We start from the raw sequence: 13,750 nt of genomic DNA, 5'->3' as shown, positions 1-13,750 counted from the left end.
CTGACCTCAGTTGGTGTCTGGCACTTTCCAGCTTGATGAAATGTGTGAGCCTTATCTCTACCCTTCCTGTAACTTGCTGGAGTCAAATTGCTTTGTGAAATTGGGAAGGGATCTAGGAGGATGCTTGAATCAGTAGTCAGCCACCTCAATACCAGAATTGCTGGGGTTGGATGGTTGTGTCCTCCATGGTGGTGCTGCAGACCCTTCCCAAGCTCACAGCAGGGTGGTCCTGCTCCTAAATCAGGAGCTCAGATGGCTCATAATGTCATTAACCTCAGTACAATGGAGCAGACATCCCTGCTCCAGCGTGTGGTGGAGGGAGGGAGGTCAGGAGGGAGCTGGTGGGACTGGGGTGGGATGGAGAGCGAGGCCAGCCTGGCATCTGGCAATGGTTAGGGAGCAGTGGGACCCCTGGGCTGGGTGTATAAATAGGAGAAGAGAGGCCAGCTCAGAGGTGGGAGGTCTGGCACTCCACAGCAGGGCTGTGGGGTCACATCTGGAGACCTGCTTGGCCCCAGGCCCCATTCCTGGCCACAGAAACCTAAGGAACTGATAAATGGGTAAAAAAGGAGAATGGTGCAAGCATTGGTGGCAGCTGGAGGGGGATCAGAGGAAGGGATGCATGCTTGCTGATGCTGTGATCCACGGACCTGTGTGATTATTGTTTCCTAATTCACCCCCCTCCAAACACCTCTTTACTTGGAGGAAAGGGGCATTTTAAAATGTCACTGTCAGCAGAGCTGTGCTGTGTTGATTCTCATTGTAGTTACCTCCTTTGTCATCTGTATTGTTTTAAGAAGCTGAGAGCCCGTGTGTGTGTTTCCCCCCTCCTTTTTAGATCAAAGCAGTTTACTTCAGTTTTGGCACAGAATTGAAATTCGTTGGCAGGGATTAAAAACGAACCTTAAACATCCTGGCCTCTCTGTCCTTACTTTTTCCACACATTTTGCCATTTAAGTGTTTCCAAGCTCTCCCTGCCCCCTCCTCCGTGGGAGCACCAGGCTTTACAAACCCCATTCCCCTCATCCCCAGTGGTTTCCCACCACGGACACAGTTTTGCCAGTGCCTCTGTTTGCCAGATCCAGACTTTCAGTTTCTGTTTAGCATAAAAAGCTTTTGGCTTGAATCAAAGCATGTTTGAAATTTAAAGTAAGCAGAGACAGAAAGGCTGGGTGGGAGTGACTGTGTGAGGCTCAGACAGTGACAGGGACTCCCCATCCCAATTTTGTTTTCTGGATGTAGTCAAGTCAGGGTGGATGATGATTTGTGAGGTTTTGTGGGGGATATTTGGTGTGTATCTCATAGATGATGCAGTGGCAATAAGGAAATGATGGGAAAATTGGGAAGCAGAGATCCTTTCTCCTTCAGGGAAGCTGGGCAGGAAAGGGACACCAGGGAGAGGGGACACAGTACATGCTTGTGATTGCTCTAGAGGAGTGCTAGTGACTCTGAACAGAGCTCAGAGATCTTTGAGGAATTTATTGTGTTTAATTTTCAATACTGATTTGGGGGAATAAAGTCCGTGAACCTACAGGGAGCCCTGGGAACTCATTCCCTGGGACATTGCTGAGGTCAGGACCAAGCAGCCTTGAAGGGGGTGAGAGGAGGACACACAAATCTTCATTTGTGCTTTTATATTGTCTGTCTTGCTGCTGATGCAAGTGTCATTACTGGGGTTGCGTGTGGGGTGACTTTGGGGTGTTCATGTCTTCCCATTTCTCTCGGCTCCAAGTGTCTGGCCCCAGTTGCTGTGGGAGGTGGGTTCTGCTGTCAGGACACCCTGGGCTCCTCCAGGAATGGTTCCCTACATTTGCTGAACCCTCTTCTGGTTTATGTCTTTTAGTTTGGCTTTTAGTTTGAGAAGGTAAAAGTGCTGAGCTGCAGAAGGAGAATTTGGGAGGGGGCTGAGGGAGTAGGAAGTTCTCCTCCAGGGATGGCTCCATCATGAATTCTGGCAACTGACAATGACCAGGGACATCATCAGGGCCCCAAAAGTGCCTGGGTTTATTGTGAGCTTTGGAAATCACTGTTGTCCACATCCAAGCCCCCCAAGAAGGACATTTCATGGCTGCAGGACCCTGTCCGGAGAGGCCTGGTGTGAAACAACCCGTGGTGGGAGGTTTGGGAGTTAACAGGCAGAAAGAGGATGAAAGTGGAGTTGAAAGCTGGATGCAGCCAGCGACCTCCTAACACAAGCTGCTTTGATGACCTGGCCCAGGTGCTTCCTTCCTGGAAACAACACAGCCCCTATTGTCTTCTGCAGGGCGAGCCACAAAGCTGGAATTGCTCTTAGGCTGAGCAGCAGGGACAGGTTCAAGTGGCTCCATCCTTCTGCTTTTTCCCCACTCCTCGTCCCTCAGGACTTTTCTGTAGAGGATGTGTGCCAGAGCAGCGAGGGAAGTGAGCTGGAGTTTAGATTGCATTTATCTTGTTCCTGGGGGGGCAGAGTGAAACAGGCACTTGCAGCAGCTGCAGTGCTTTTGTGACTCCTGGACCTGTGGCTTCCAGCCGGGCTGCGGGCTCTTGGTGAGGGAAAAATTGTATCTGCTGGAAAAGGTTAATGTGGAAATCAAGCTCTGATGGCATTTAGGAGGGAAGATGTCAGGGCTGGCAGTGAAATGGCACAGCTGAGGCTGAGCAGTTACCCTGGCATGGGCCCTGAGGTCCCCCCAGGCAGCAGAGCAAGGGGCAGAGGTGGGTGCCTGATCCCAGCTCTTTCCAAGCCAGGACAGTGCTGGGCTCCCAAGCATCCCCCAGTCCCTGGGTGGCCTGCCAGTGTACATGTGAATGACCAAACCAACAAAAATTCCAGTTTTTCACCCTGCTGTTGCTTGGTGCTGGGGAGGGGATGTGAAATAAGATGCCTGCCGAACAACCCTGAGCCCACCAGCTGCAGCCATGTGGTGGGGATGGTTTGGTTTAATTCTTTCCACCCTATCAGGTTGGTGAGGACCACCAGTGGGCTGTGAGCTGCAGGCTGGGTGAAGCTGGGTGACAGCATCCCTTTCCCTGCTCCTGAAAGCAGCAGCATCCCAGCAGCTGGCACATCCCTCTTCCCACTGAGGATCATGAGCTATCCTGGCACGGACTGGTGGGATTCAGTGCTGCAAACCCCTCAGTGACAGCTCAGAGAGGAGGACGAGGACATGAATGGAACGAGGCAACAAAGCTGCTCCAAAAATCAAAGCGCGTTCCCCCTTTTTTTTTTCCCCGGCAGAGATCCTGCATTCATTGATTGTTGACATGACATATGTGGGTTGGAGAAAGGCAGCGGCAGCTTCTGGCAGGGGAGGAAGGGGCTGGGGGGGCCGGAGGGGCTCTGCAAGCCGAGATGCTGATTACCAGGGGCAGCAAATAGCTTGCAGCTGCCTCCGCTCAACACGCTCTTTGTGGCGCTTGCAGCCACTCTTTGGACGCAGCTATTTTTAATTTCCCCAAGCGCGCACAAAGCGAAGGGGGTGGGCGATGCCGCTGGCGTCCCCCCTTCCTGCCCCCGCTCCCACCCCCTTTCCCAGCCAGCCCTGCGCTTCCCGGCTTCCTCCCACCCTCCGGGGAATGTGGGGAGCTGCACTCCCTCTTTTTTGGGTTTCTTTTTTTTTTTTTTTTTAATTTTTGATTTATTTTTAATTTTTTTTTGGGTCCGCATTGGGAGCCGGCCTTGGTTTCCCCCTCTCCCCCCCCCCCGCACTCCACCCTGCGCCAGTGAGTGCGGGGAGCTGGGAAAATGCAGAAATAAATAAATACACAATTAGGCAGGCGTCCAGCCGTGGAGGGGGGCGCGCTGCAAAAAGAGACTCCGGCCAAATTTTGGAATGCCTGAGAAAGCGGCTGGAGCCGTGCACGGGTGTGGGGCTGTGGGCTTCCCACCAGAGCAGGGGTGGCTGTGACCCCCGATGAGGAGGATGAGGAGGGTGGCAGCTCCCAGCCTTGCTCTTGGGGGGCTTCCCCCCGCTGGCATCTCACTAAGTCCAGGACAAGGCGTGTTTGTGCTGGAGCATGGTGAGAATGGGGGTCTCAGCGTGCTCTTGCCTCAGCTCAGGAGTGATTTTTCCACCAAAACCTGAGTTGTGCCCTCTGTTCAAGCAGCAACACGGCTCGGGGTTAATAAATTACTTATTTGCAATCTTTGTTTCTCTGTTAGGTAAGCATTGGTGAATATGATATTTCTGCTTTATCCCAGGCATGAATTATTCATCAGGTTTGGAGGCTGTGAAAGGGATGTCAGGTTAAAACTTGCGTGGAGACAAGCTGAGGTCTTCAGTGAGATTTTGTAAACAGCTTTTCTCAGGGTTACCAAGTGCAGGGGTTTTGCAGGAGTCTTCCTCGTTTTGTCTGTGCTGTTTTAAGGCATTTCTGGTGAAAAATGAGAATTTCCAGGCAAATTTGATTATTGGTCTTGCTCATTTACTTACCATGGGCTGCAAGATACAAAAGTAGAAAAAAAAAATCAAAATACTGTTTTTCCTTTATGGAGAACCAGGTAACAGTGTGTGAATGTGCTCTTGGTGATATGTATTTTGTAAGATCTTTTTATTTTGCCCTGTTTCTTCAAAGCCACAGAGGAGGCTCTTCCCTTCAGTCGCTGAAGTCTGACTGCAAACAGGCAACGAGATAAAACAGCCAGACAACTTTGCTGAAAGTTGAAATTACCATAGGTAAATCACGTGTGCAGCAACTTCACTTACCCTTCACCTCCTTCCTGCAGGATCCCATCCAGGAGCTGGTTTGTGGGAGTGTGTTAACAGCCTTGTGCTCTGCTCCTGCAGGCAGCACAGCTCCTCTTGTGCTGCTGCTGCAGGAGAGAGGTGCTGCATGTGGGGCTTGGGGTGCTCCAGGAGCTGGGGAGAGCAGGAAAAAATCACCTTCCATGGAGGTTTTTTCCCCGCAGTATTTTCCTGGCATGCCCTCCACGGCTGTGCCACATCTCTGCTGCCATGGCAGATGCAGGGAGGAAATTCTTCCCTGTGAGGGTGGGGAGAGCCTGGCACAGGTTGCCCAGAGAAGCTGGGGCTGCTCCATCCCTGGAAGTGTCCATGGCTGGGTTGGATGGGGTTTGGAGCAGCCTGGTCTAGTGGAAGGTGTCCCTGCCCATGGCAGTGAGCAGGAACTGGATGAACTTTAAGGTCCCTTCCAACCCAAACCATTCTGTGATTCTGTGGCATGATCATGGAGGTCTTGGCTCTTGCACCCCCCAGGACATGGGTGCTGTGGCTCTCCATGATTTTATGGCCAAGCAGAGCCCTGGGAAGCTGCAGTGAGGCCGTGGGCTGCTGTCCCACTGTGCCCCATGGCTGTCCCCACTCTCCTCCCAGTTCCCTTTGAGTGGGTGGCTGTCCTTGGGCAGAGGAGGCAGAGGGAACAGGCACACAGTGTGGCTTTAGAAGTGTCCCAGCAGCATCCTGAGCTCATGCAGGATTTCCACCTGTTGTGATGGTGTGACTGGAGAGAAAGGTGGGGTTTTGGAGCACACCCAGCCTTGGCCCTTTGCTCCACATTTTATCAGCCCTGCTGCGATCGCATCGATAAAGGCTCAGGGATCACCAGGGCGCTGGGGAGCTACTGGGATATAATTAGGGTTTTGGTTCACTTTCCTGGCTGCTTTCCCGTTAGGGGAGGGACAGCAGGGATTATGGATGGAGCAGATGTGAGGAGGGGAGGGGATGTTTGGCTTGCATGGGTGGTTAATGCCATGTACAGGCCAGTGCTGGGGGGAGTGAAGTCTGTCATCCCAGGCATGGAGAAACCTTTTGCGCTCATCCCCCTCACGTGCACGAGCCCCAGATTGCTCCTCTCTGCTGGGATTGCACAGCTGCTCCCAAAGGAGGGGTTGGGAGCAGCACAGGGCTGTGAATTCCCTCCTCTCCCTGTGCTCCTCTACAGGAGCCAGATGTGAGCAGCAGGTTTAGGGAGAAAATGCTGCTACCCTGAGACAGTTCCAGCAGCCTTATGTGTTAGTAGTGAATTTTTCCTGGGCATTTAAAGCACTTCTTACCCCAGGTGCCACTTTCCTGTGAACCTGGTGGTGCCTGCCTGGCCAGGACAGCTCTTTGCTATCAGTGTCAATGCCTCCACCACATTGTGCCTGTGGCAGCAAAGCCCAGCTCAAGCTGCTGCTGGGTGGTCTCCTTCCCCCACAATGGTCGTGTGTGTGTGCCTGTTGGGAGCTTTTCTCCTTGGAACTGCCCAGAAGGCTCACATTTTGTACCAGTTGGTGAGATGGCCAATGGTCAAAGTTTGGGAAACTCTCTCCAGCCCTCACCTTGGCCTTTGGGAAGGTCTGCAGGGTCCAAGCTGGTCTGGAAGTTGCTGGAAGCAGCTTAGAGTGGGTGTGGGGTTCCCTGTAGGGTGTGGGATGCAGGATGTGGCTGCTGCTTGGTTGGCCAAGCCAAGCCAACCTCTCAGGCTTGGCCAACCCTCACACCTCCAGCTGCAGACCCCCAGGGCCCTGGGAGCCCGGCCTCCTGGTATTCCCAGCCCGGCAGGAAGCTCTGCAAAGCTCATAAGAGCAGTGCTGGGGAATAATGAGATTTCCAGACTAATTTGGCCGGATTCAAGAACTTCCACTGAAGCATCTGCGCCCGTGGGAGTTGCCCGAGCCTCTGGTGGATCTGGTGCTGCTGATCCTCAGGCCTGTCATCTCCTCCTCTGCAGTTGCTGGGTGCCAGTATAAGATCCTGCATTGACAGTCCTGGGGAGTGAAGGTGGGATACCCCACCATGGTGGCTGCAGGGCCTGAAATTATCCAGAGCTCCAGACAATGGCTGTTGGAGGTGGCTCTTCATGGCTGTGATGCTGCTGATGGCCTGCTCTGTCCCTGTGTTCTTGCACTGATTCCTCTGTTTGGTTGCATTTGCAGGAGAGGTTGTGGGATGGCTGGGGAGGAGATCTGTCCCTCCTTTCCCTCTAGGCTGGAAGGGAGATGGGTTTACGTGGTGGGAGGTACAGGGATTCGATTGATCTAATTTTCTGCTTTCCTTGGATGGCAATTACCTTGGTCATGTTCCCTCACCCCCATGAAGCAGAAATCCAGTTCCAGCTGGAACTGGCCAACATGGGTAGAGGTCATCCTGCCTCTATCCAAGCTTTCCTCCTCCTGAGCTGTGTCCAAAGCTGGCATCACTGTGTGTTTGGCCATCTTGGTGTGTGGGTGACCTTAGGGAGCTGTGTTTGCTGGTGTTTGGTGAAGCCCCTGCTGCTGAGGAGGCTCTGTGAGCACAGAGGTGGTGCTGAGCTCCTGCACATGTGTGCCTGGCACGCGGTGCTGGGACCACCTGGGACTCGTCTCCTACACCGAGGGGGTGGAGGATAAAGTTGACAAGGCCAATTTGGAGCAGTGCAATTTAAGATTCAAGTATCAAGATGCAAATGAAGCCCATTTTTCCTTCCCACCTCCAAACAACTGCAGTTCCCTCTCCAGGAAACTCTTGTCATGATCTCTGCACCAAGCTCTGGTCTGTCCGTGGTCTTGCCAGGTTTTTGCCATCAGGCTGATTACCATGACAACTTGCTGCAAGGCTGCAGATATTTGTTTCCCCGTTGGCTGTTGTGCCTGTGCATCTGGGAGCAGGGAAGATGCCACGCTGGCAGCTGGGAGCAGATGGGGTCGGATCTGTTATCATCTATTCCTCCCACCCCCCTCCTCAGAGGGGAGGAGGACATTTTGCATTTTAAATGCATCTAAATCCCATAGAGCAAGAGGAAAGAGTGACTTTGGGTTTGCAGGGCTGCAAGGTGGTGCCTTTGGTACTGCAGGACTGGCAAATGCCTGTGCATGTCTGGGCTTCTGCTTTGATCCCCAGAGAGTTGGGACAGGGCTTGAGTGGATGCTCTGAGCTCCTTGTACAACGTTTGGCTTTTACTTTGGTCCACAAACAGCCATGATGGCAGCTCAGAGCAGCCTTTGGATACCCCCCCCTGGTGGGACCTTGCTGACCATCCCATCACGGTGCCAATGTCTTCTGTATCTCTCTCCCTCTTCCTCTCCAGCAGCATTGGAAGCGGAATGTGCATATCCCTGGTTGCAAGCTTCCCTGAAAGGCTCCTGGGTTTGTCCATGCTGCTGAGGACCTAGAAGGTCAGACAGCAGTGCTGAGAGAGGTTGAACCCACTTGGTGACCACCAGTGGGTTTGCTGACCCTCCCTGCCCAGCACGGCTGGTTGCGCCAGGACTGGACACGGCTGTTCCCACCATGCACAGACCCCTCAGAGACTGTTCAGCAGGAAAGAGGTTAACAGGAAAGAGGCAGGCTAGGCTCTGGCTGCCAACTCCGACCCTGCTTTGGAGTGGGGAGCAGCTGGGAGCTGCAAGAGCAGTGCGAAAATAGCCTTATAAGGCCAAGAGGAGCCGGCTCCAGCCTCCGCACAGCCCGGGCCGGGCTCGCTCCGCTCCAGCTCCCGCTCGCAGGATGGGTGCCCATGGGGATGGGGCTACAAATGGGATGTGTGGCCCCAAACCTGCTGTCTGGGCACCCCTGGGGTGGGTGCTGGCCGTGCCTGGCTGAGGTGGCACTGGGTGGGAGAGGAGCCCAGGGGTGCACGCAGTCAGTTTGCAGCAGCTCCCGGCCCCGCTCAGTGTTTAGACTCGCTGTCTGTGCACATAAACACCGACTCTGCTGAAAAACGGCCCCTGGCTGAACTCTCCTGCCCAGCCCCTGCACTTCACCCCCTTCTCAAAGTGCTCCCCGAGGAAGAAAATTCCATCCCACTGGTAAAAGGGGAGCTAATGTTGTTTTATGTCCTGGTGGAGGCTCAGGAGGGCTCTTCAGGGGCTGGCATGCAGGGACAGGTGTGTGTGGCACTTGCTAACCCATCCCAGCTCCTTGTGGTGGGTGACCTGGGGCTGTGGGGAATTCCTTCAGCAAAACAAATCCCAGGAGCTGGCTGTCAGCATCTGTGATGAGCAACCCAGGGTCAACAGTGGGGAAGTCTGTGGTGGGGCTGGGGGAAGTGGCATTTGTGGCATTTATCCGTGTGGGGGATGTTCTGCAGTGCTGGCTGCATGCCAGGGCAAGTGTCCCATCCCCTTCTTGTGCTGGCACAGGTTTGTAGCCAGTACAGAGGCACATTGGCAGGTCACATCTGCAGAGCACTGCTTGTGCCTCTATCTGTGAAAGGGAAGTCTGCAGGTGAGAAAGGTGTGCTCAGGTGGCCAAGAAAAGGATACCTTCCTCTAGGATGGCACAGGGAAAGCATAGCTGCCATGGGGATGTGGGAGCACAACCTTCTGCTGCCCTTCAATGGGTGACTCCTCCAGTCCATCCTTTTGCAGAGCCCTCAGAGGTTGTTTTCAACCTCTTTGTCTAATTTAATAAATCCAGGATGCTCAGCCTGCCAGCTGATCTATAAGTGTAATAAATCTGTCCACTGCAGCGCTCCGGCCCCGTTGTGGCCCTGTCGAGAGCCTCGTGCCTGGTGGCAGGAAGCCCAAAGGGCTCATTAAAGCCCTGCTGCTGTGCCAGCCATGCTAGCCTGGCACCTGGGCAGCTCAGGGCAGGCTGAGCCAGCCCTGTGTGTGTGCACAGAGCATCCAAGCTGGGATTTGGGAGCTGCATCCCCAGCTGGATTTAGGTCATGCCTCGCCTTGCATGGCTGAAAAGGGGTGACTCTACATCTGAAAAGGGATCTCTGCAACTCCCTGAAAGGTGGCAGCCAAGTGTGGGTCAGTGTCTTCTAACAGCTGATAGGACAAGAGGAAATAGCTTCAATTTGCTCCGGAGGAGTTTTAGGTTGGATATTAGGAAAAATTTCTGTAATGAAAGAGTGGTCAAGCATAGGAACAGGCTGCCCAGGGAAGTGGTAGAGTCACCATCCCTTTAAGTGGTCAAAGAACCCATAGATGTGGTGCTCAGGAGGATGTGGTTTAGTGGAGGACCTGGCAGTGCTGTGGGTTGATGGTTGGAGGTGTTTCTACAATTCTGTAACTTTTCAAGGAGTTGGTGCTGTCCTGACGGCCTCCAGGCGGGAATGGTGGACGTGGCTCTGGGTTAGGCTCCCAGTGCCATGCTGGTGCTGGGAGCTGCATGTCCAAGCTCTGTCTGTGCCCTTGCCCAGCCGTGGTTGTCTCCATGTTGCCCTGATGTGCCTGTGACAGTGTGACAGCAAAGTCCTGCTCCCTTCTGTTTGCATCCTGCCTGGAGCACTGTGATCAGCTGAGCCCAGGCACTGGGATGGGGGAAGCTTTTAGCAGACACAGGAGCTGCCTTTGCAGAGCACAGGGGAGTGCTGTGAGTGAGCAGCACTCGGCAGCCACCTTCATGAATATTTTAGCTGGGAGAATTAACATTTGTCAAGGCACATTTATGGAGGCAGCGTGGATGTCTCTTCCCCAGGCTCGCTGCTGCTCCAGGGCAGCGCTGGGAGCCAGGGCAGAGCTGCCAGATCCTGAGCCCAGAGTGGGGCAGCAGAGCTGTGATCTCCCCTGGGACAGCCAGGCCCCGGTGCCAAGGCAACCAGCCCGCCATGCAAGATAGACAAATGGTTGTGGGGTTTTTTTTTTTCCTCTCTCTTCCCCTCCTGGTTCTTGGCAGAAAGTAAAATGTCCCTTTTGTTTGGTTTCCTCCTCCCCCTGCCCCATCGCCTTTCTTTAAAGGTTGTGTTCCAGATTTCATCAACCCACGTTGTGTAATAGCCCTGGACAACAGGCTGGGCATTGGCCATGTCCCATGGAGGCCGTGGCACAGCCCCTCCTCAGGAGCCTGACCCTGGGGTTACCTGCTCCAAAACATCCTGTGTACAGCTCTTGAGCAAAGCTTTCTTGTAGTTTGTATCGAGCTGCTATGTGTTAGAAATGACAGGGAAAGTCTTTGGAAAAAAATTAGAATTTTAAAAATCAAAATAATCCTGTTTTTCTACCTAAAATAATCCTGGTTTTCTACCTCAGCCCTGCAATGCCTTATGGAAATGAGGGACTTTGCAGATAAACCCTTTTTATTTACAGCATCTGCTCCTATACTTGGTAGTTCATCACCTGTGAAGCTCCAGCACTGTGCAGGAGGATGCAGTAATGTCCTGCTTGGGATTTCTTCCTGCAAGCTTCTGAGAGGTCCCCATTCTTTCTTTCCCTCCTTTCCACTGCCCAAGGAGGGGACTGCTGCACTTGCTGAGCTCTGCATCCCAGGAGCATCCATCCAAAGACCCCTGCATCTCATCCAGAGGCTGCTGCTGCTGTTGATGTGGAGAGCCTGGCATGACTCACGGCCTGGGCACCCAGGGAGGGAGAGGAGGAGGAGGAAGAGGAGGAGGAGAGCTCTCTATAGGCTTTGTGTGTTCTGGAGAGGGACACTGTGAGCACGTGTGTGTGTGTCAATAGGGATCTGTCACTCCAGAGGGAAACAGCAGCACAATTGTTTCTTGTCTCTGGTTCCTCTGCTGGTACTGGCAGCCTGGAGAGCTGGAGCTGCTCTTGTGATGTGAGTGCTCCTTTCCTGTGCTGGTGAGGGACAGGCACTGCTCCAGTGACTGGGCTGGAGGCACCTGCTGGCACTGGTGGCCTCAAGGAGAGCTGGAGGTGGTGGTGGCCTTGATGATGTCCTCTGCTTCCACAGAGGTACACCCTGCTGTGCTTCCACTCCTACCCCTAGTTAAATGACACACCCAGCCACCAGATCCAGCTCTGGGGTAGCTGGGGGCTCCAAACCAGCAGCAATGGGAGAGGGCAGAGGCAGGGCCAGCACCTGGGGACAGGGCTGTCCCTCAGCTGGGGACTGGCAGCGTTCAGGAGCTGAGGCTGAGCATCCCCTCCTGCCTCACCCAGACACAAAGCCACTCTGGGGTCTGGTGCTGGGTTCAGCCTTGTATCAAAGCATCTGCTCTTCCAAGGGCTGGTTGAAATCCCAGCCCTGTTGTTTTGGTGTCTCTGTCATGCAACACTTCTCTGCTTCTGCATTTATTTATTTATTCCCTTTCAATGCTGGAGCCACACAGTCCTCACCTGGCCAGGGACCGGCTTTGCTCATCCTTCTCCAAGGTTCCCCAGCCTTGAGAAACCCTCCAGCCCAGAAACAGGGGCTCAGAGGTGAAGAAGGGGCCCAAGCCATCCCCTTTTCCTTGGTGCAGTTTGTGTGTGTGCACAAGCATTTCCACCAGGCACCATTTGCATTTTGCTTCACTTCAAAGTGCCTGTGCTGCCTCCAAGGAAGGAAACAAATGGTGTCAAGGAATTTACATCCCAAGTGAGTGAGGCTGCTGGTCTGTCAGGTTTCATCTGCTGCTGAGGGGTGTGGGGTGCAGGGGAGCTGCAGTGGGATGGAGGGTTCATCCCCAGGGCTGCACATGGAAAAGGGTCATTCCCAGCTTTGTTCCCAGCTCTTTCCTGCTGTCCTGGCTCTGAGGTGCAGTGCTCATGTGTCAGGCTGTGCAAGATGCCAGCATTCACCTTTCACAGGGAGGGCTGAGTGGCAAAACCACTTTGCAGGGCCAGCCTCCAAACCGGCTCCTCGGCTCCCGGCACGCTCCGGTCCGGGCTGGGCGTGGGCAGCAGGAGCAGCCACCCTGCACTGCCATGGCCTTGCAGGGTGTTGCTTCTTCCTCTCCTCCTGTGCCAGCTCCCAGCCAAATCCCTCTGGGGCCTTTCAGGGAGACTGAGTAACCCAAGATCCCCCTGTGGGGCTCCCTCCCTCCTCCTCACCCCCTTGTCTTTGTTGAATTCCCTGGTGTAAAACTGCTCTGGGAGGGGAAGGAGGTTGGACCTGGACCTTACAGTCCTGGAGGCCTTGGCTCTGCCAGAGGCCAGCAAGACAAAAACTGTTCTAAGACTCCACTTGGAACAAGAGAAAGTTTTTTCCGTTGGGTTTTTATAGCTCCCGGAAAGCGGGGTTTTATTTTTGTCGTCTAACACAAAAAAATCCTCTTAGGAGCTGACTACACGTGGTGGTGCAGGGCAGGAGGCTGGGCATGCGCCCTGCTGGGGTCTGGGCTGGGCTTTGCTCTCCCTCCCTCCATCCTGGGGGGTCTCTGGATGCTGATTCCCACAAGGAAAAGAGGAGGGTTTGGTGTCCCTGATGTACAACTGGTCCCATTTATGTACCCAGTGCTGAGCACCTGTGATGGCTCCTTGCCACCCCTGGGCTGTCATAGGATGCTCCCACCCAGGGACACAGCTGCAGGGAACAACCTTTTTCCTGGGGAAAGGGGTTATTTCCCACCACTCACAGACGGCTAAACTGGAGGCTCTGGGAGACTGATCTGGATTTTCTGGGTTTGTAGGCTGGGGCCATTGAGCTCTCTCCTGTCATCCATTCTTTGCATGGCACATGCTGCTTTTGGAGGGGTTTTGCTGGTAGGGGAGCTGGTTTCCATGGTAAAAACCTTAACAGCATCTGCCAGAAATCCGTCTCCTTGTTGGCCCGGCCATCTGGAGGGCGCAGGGAGGCTTTGGCAGGGTGAGGAGGTGTCCACAGGCTGCTTTAGGTCCCCCTTTGGTGCTGTTGGCAGCTCAGAGGGGTCTCTCCCTCACCATTTATGTCCCAGGTGCAGGTTTGCCCTGGGGTGCTAGAAGGACCCCAGTGTCTCCAAGCCTGGTGGGGACAGGCAGCCTGGGGACGTGGAATGGCTCAGGGGGGAGGGCTGCAGGCACTGGGGACGGGTGGATACGCTGTAATCGGATGAGCCAGCGCTGCTCCAGATGGACCTGTCAGCTCTTGTCAGTGCTGACACCCCTCTGCATGTCCCTCAGTGTCCTCTTGGGCCACAGGGGCCACCACCTGTCCCACTTCACCAGGTCTCCTTGGAGCTATGGGGCTGAGAGGTGACA

General features: G+C 54.2%; 1 protein-coding gene across 8 annotated transcripts in view; it reads left to right on the top strand.

The window, feature by feature from the left end:
• The window catches only part of MPRIP (myosin phosphatase Rho interacting protein), a 72,498-nt gene that overhangs the window by 16,069 nt on the left and 42,679 nt on the right, over positions 1 to 13,750 (top strand). The gene's annotated exons all lie outside the window — the stretch shown is intronic.

Source organism: Ammospiza nelsoni, chromosome 17 (assembly GCF_027579445.1).
Source record: "Ammospiza nelsoni isolate bAmmNel1 chromosome 17, bAmmNel1.pri, whole genome shotgun sequence".
NCBI classification, from domain to species: Eukaryota; Metazoa; Chordata; class Aves; order Passeriformes; family Passerellidae; genus Ammospiza; species Ammospiza nelsoni.
Note: the sequence above shows the minus strand (reverse complement) of the source record. Positions and strands in the feature narration are given on the sequence as shown.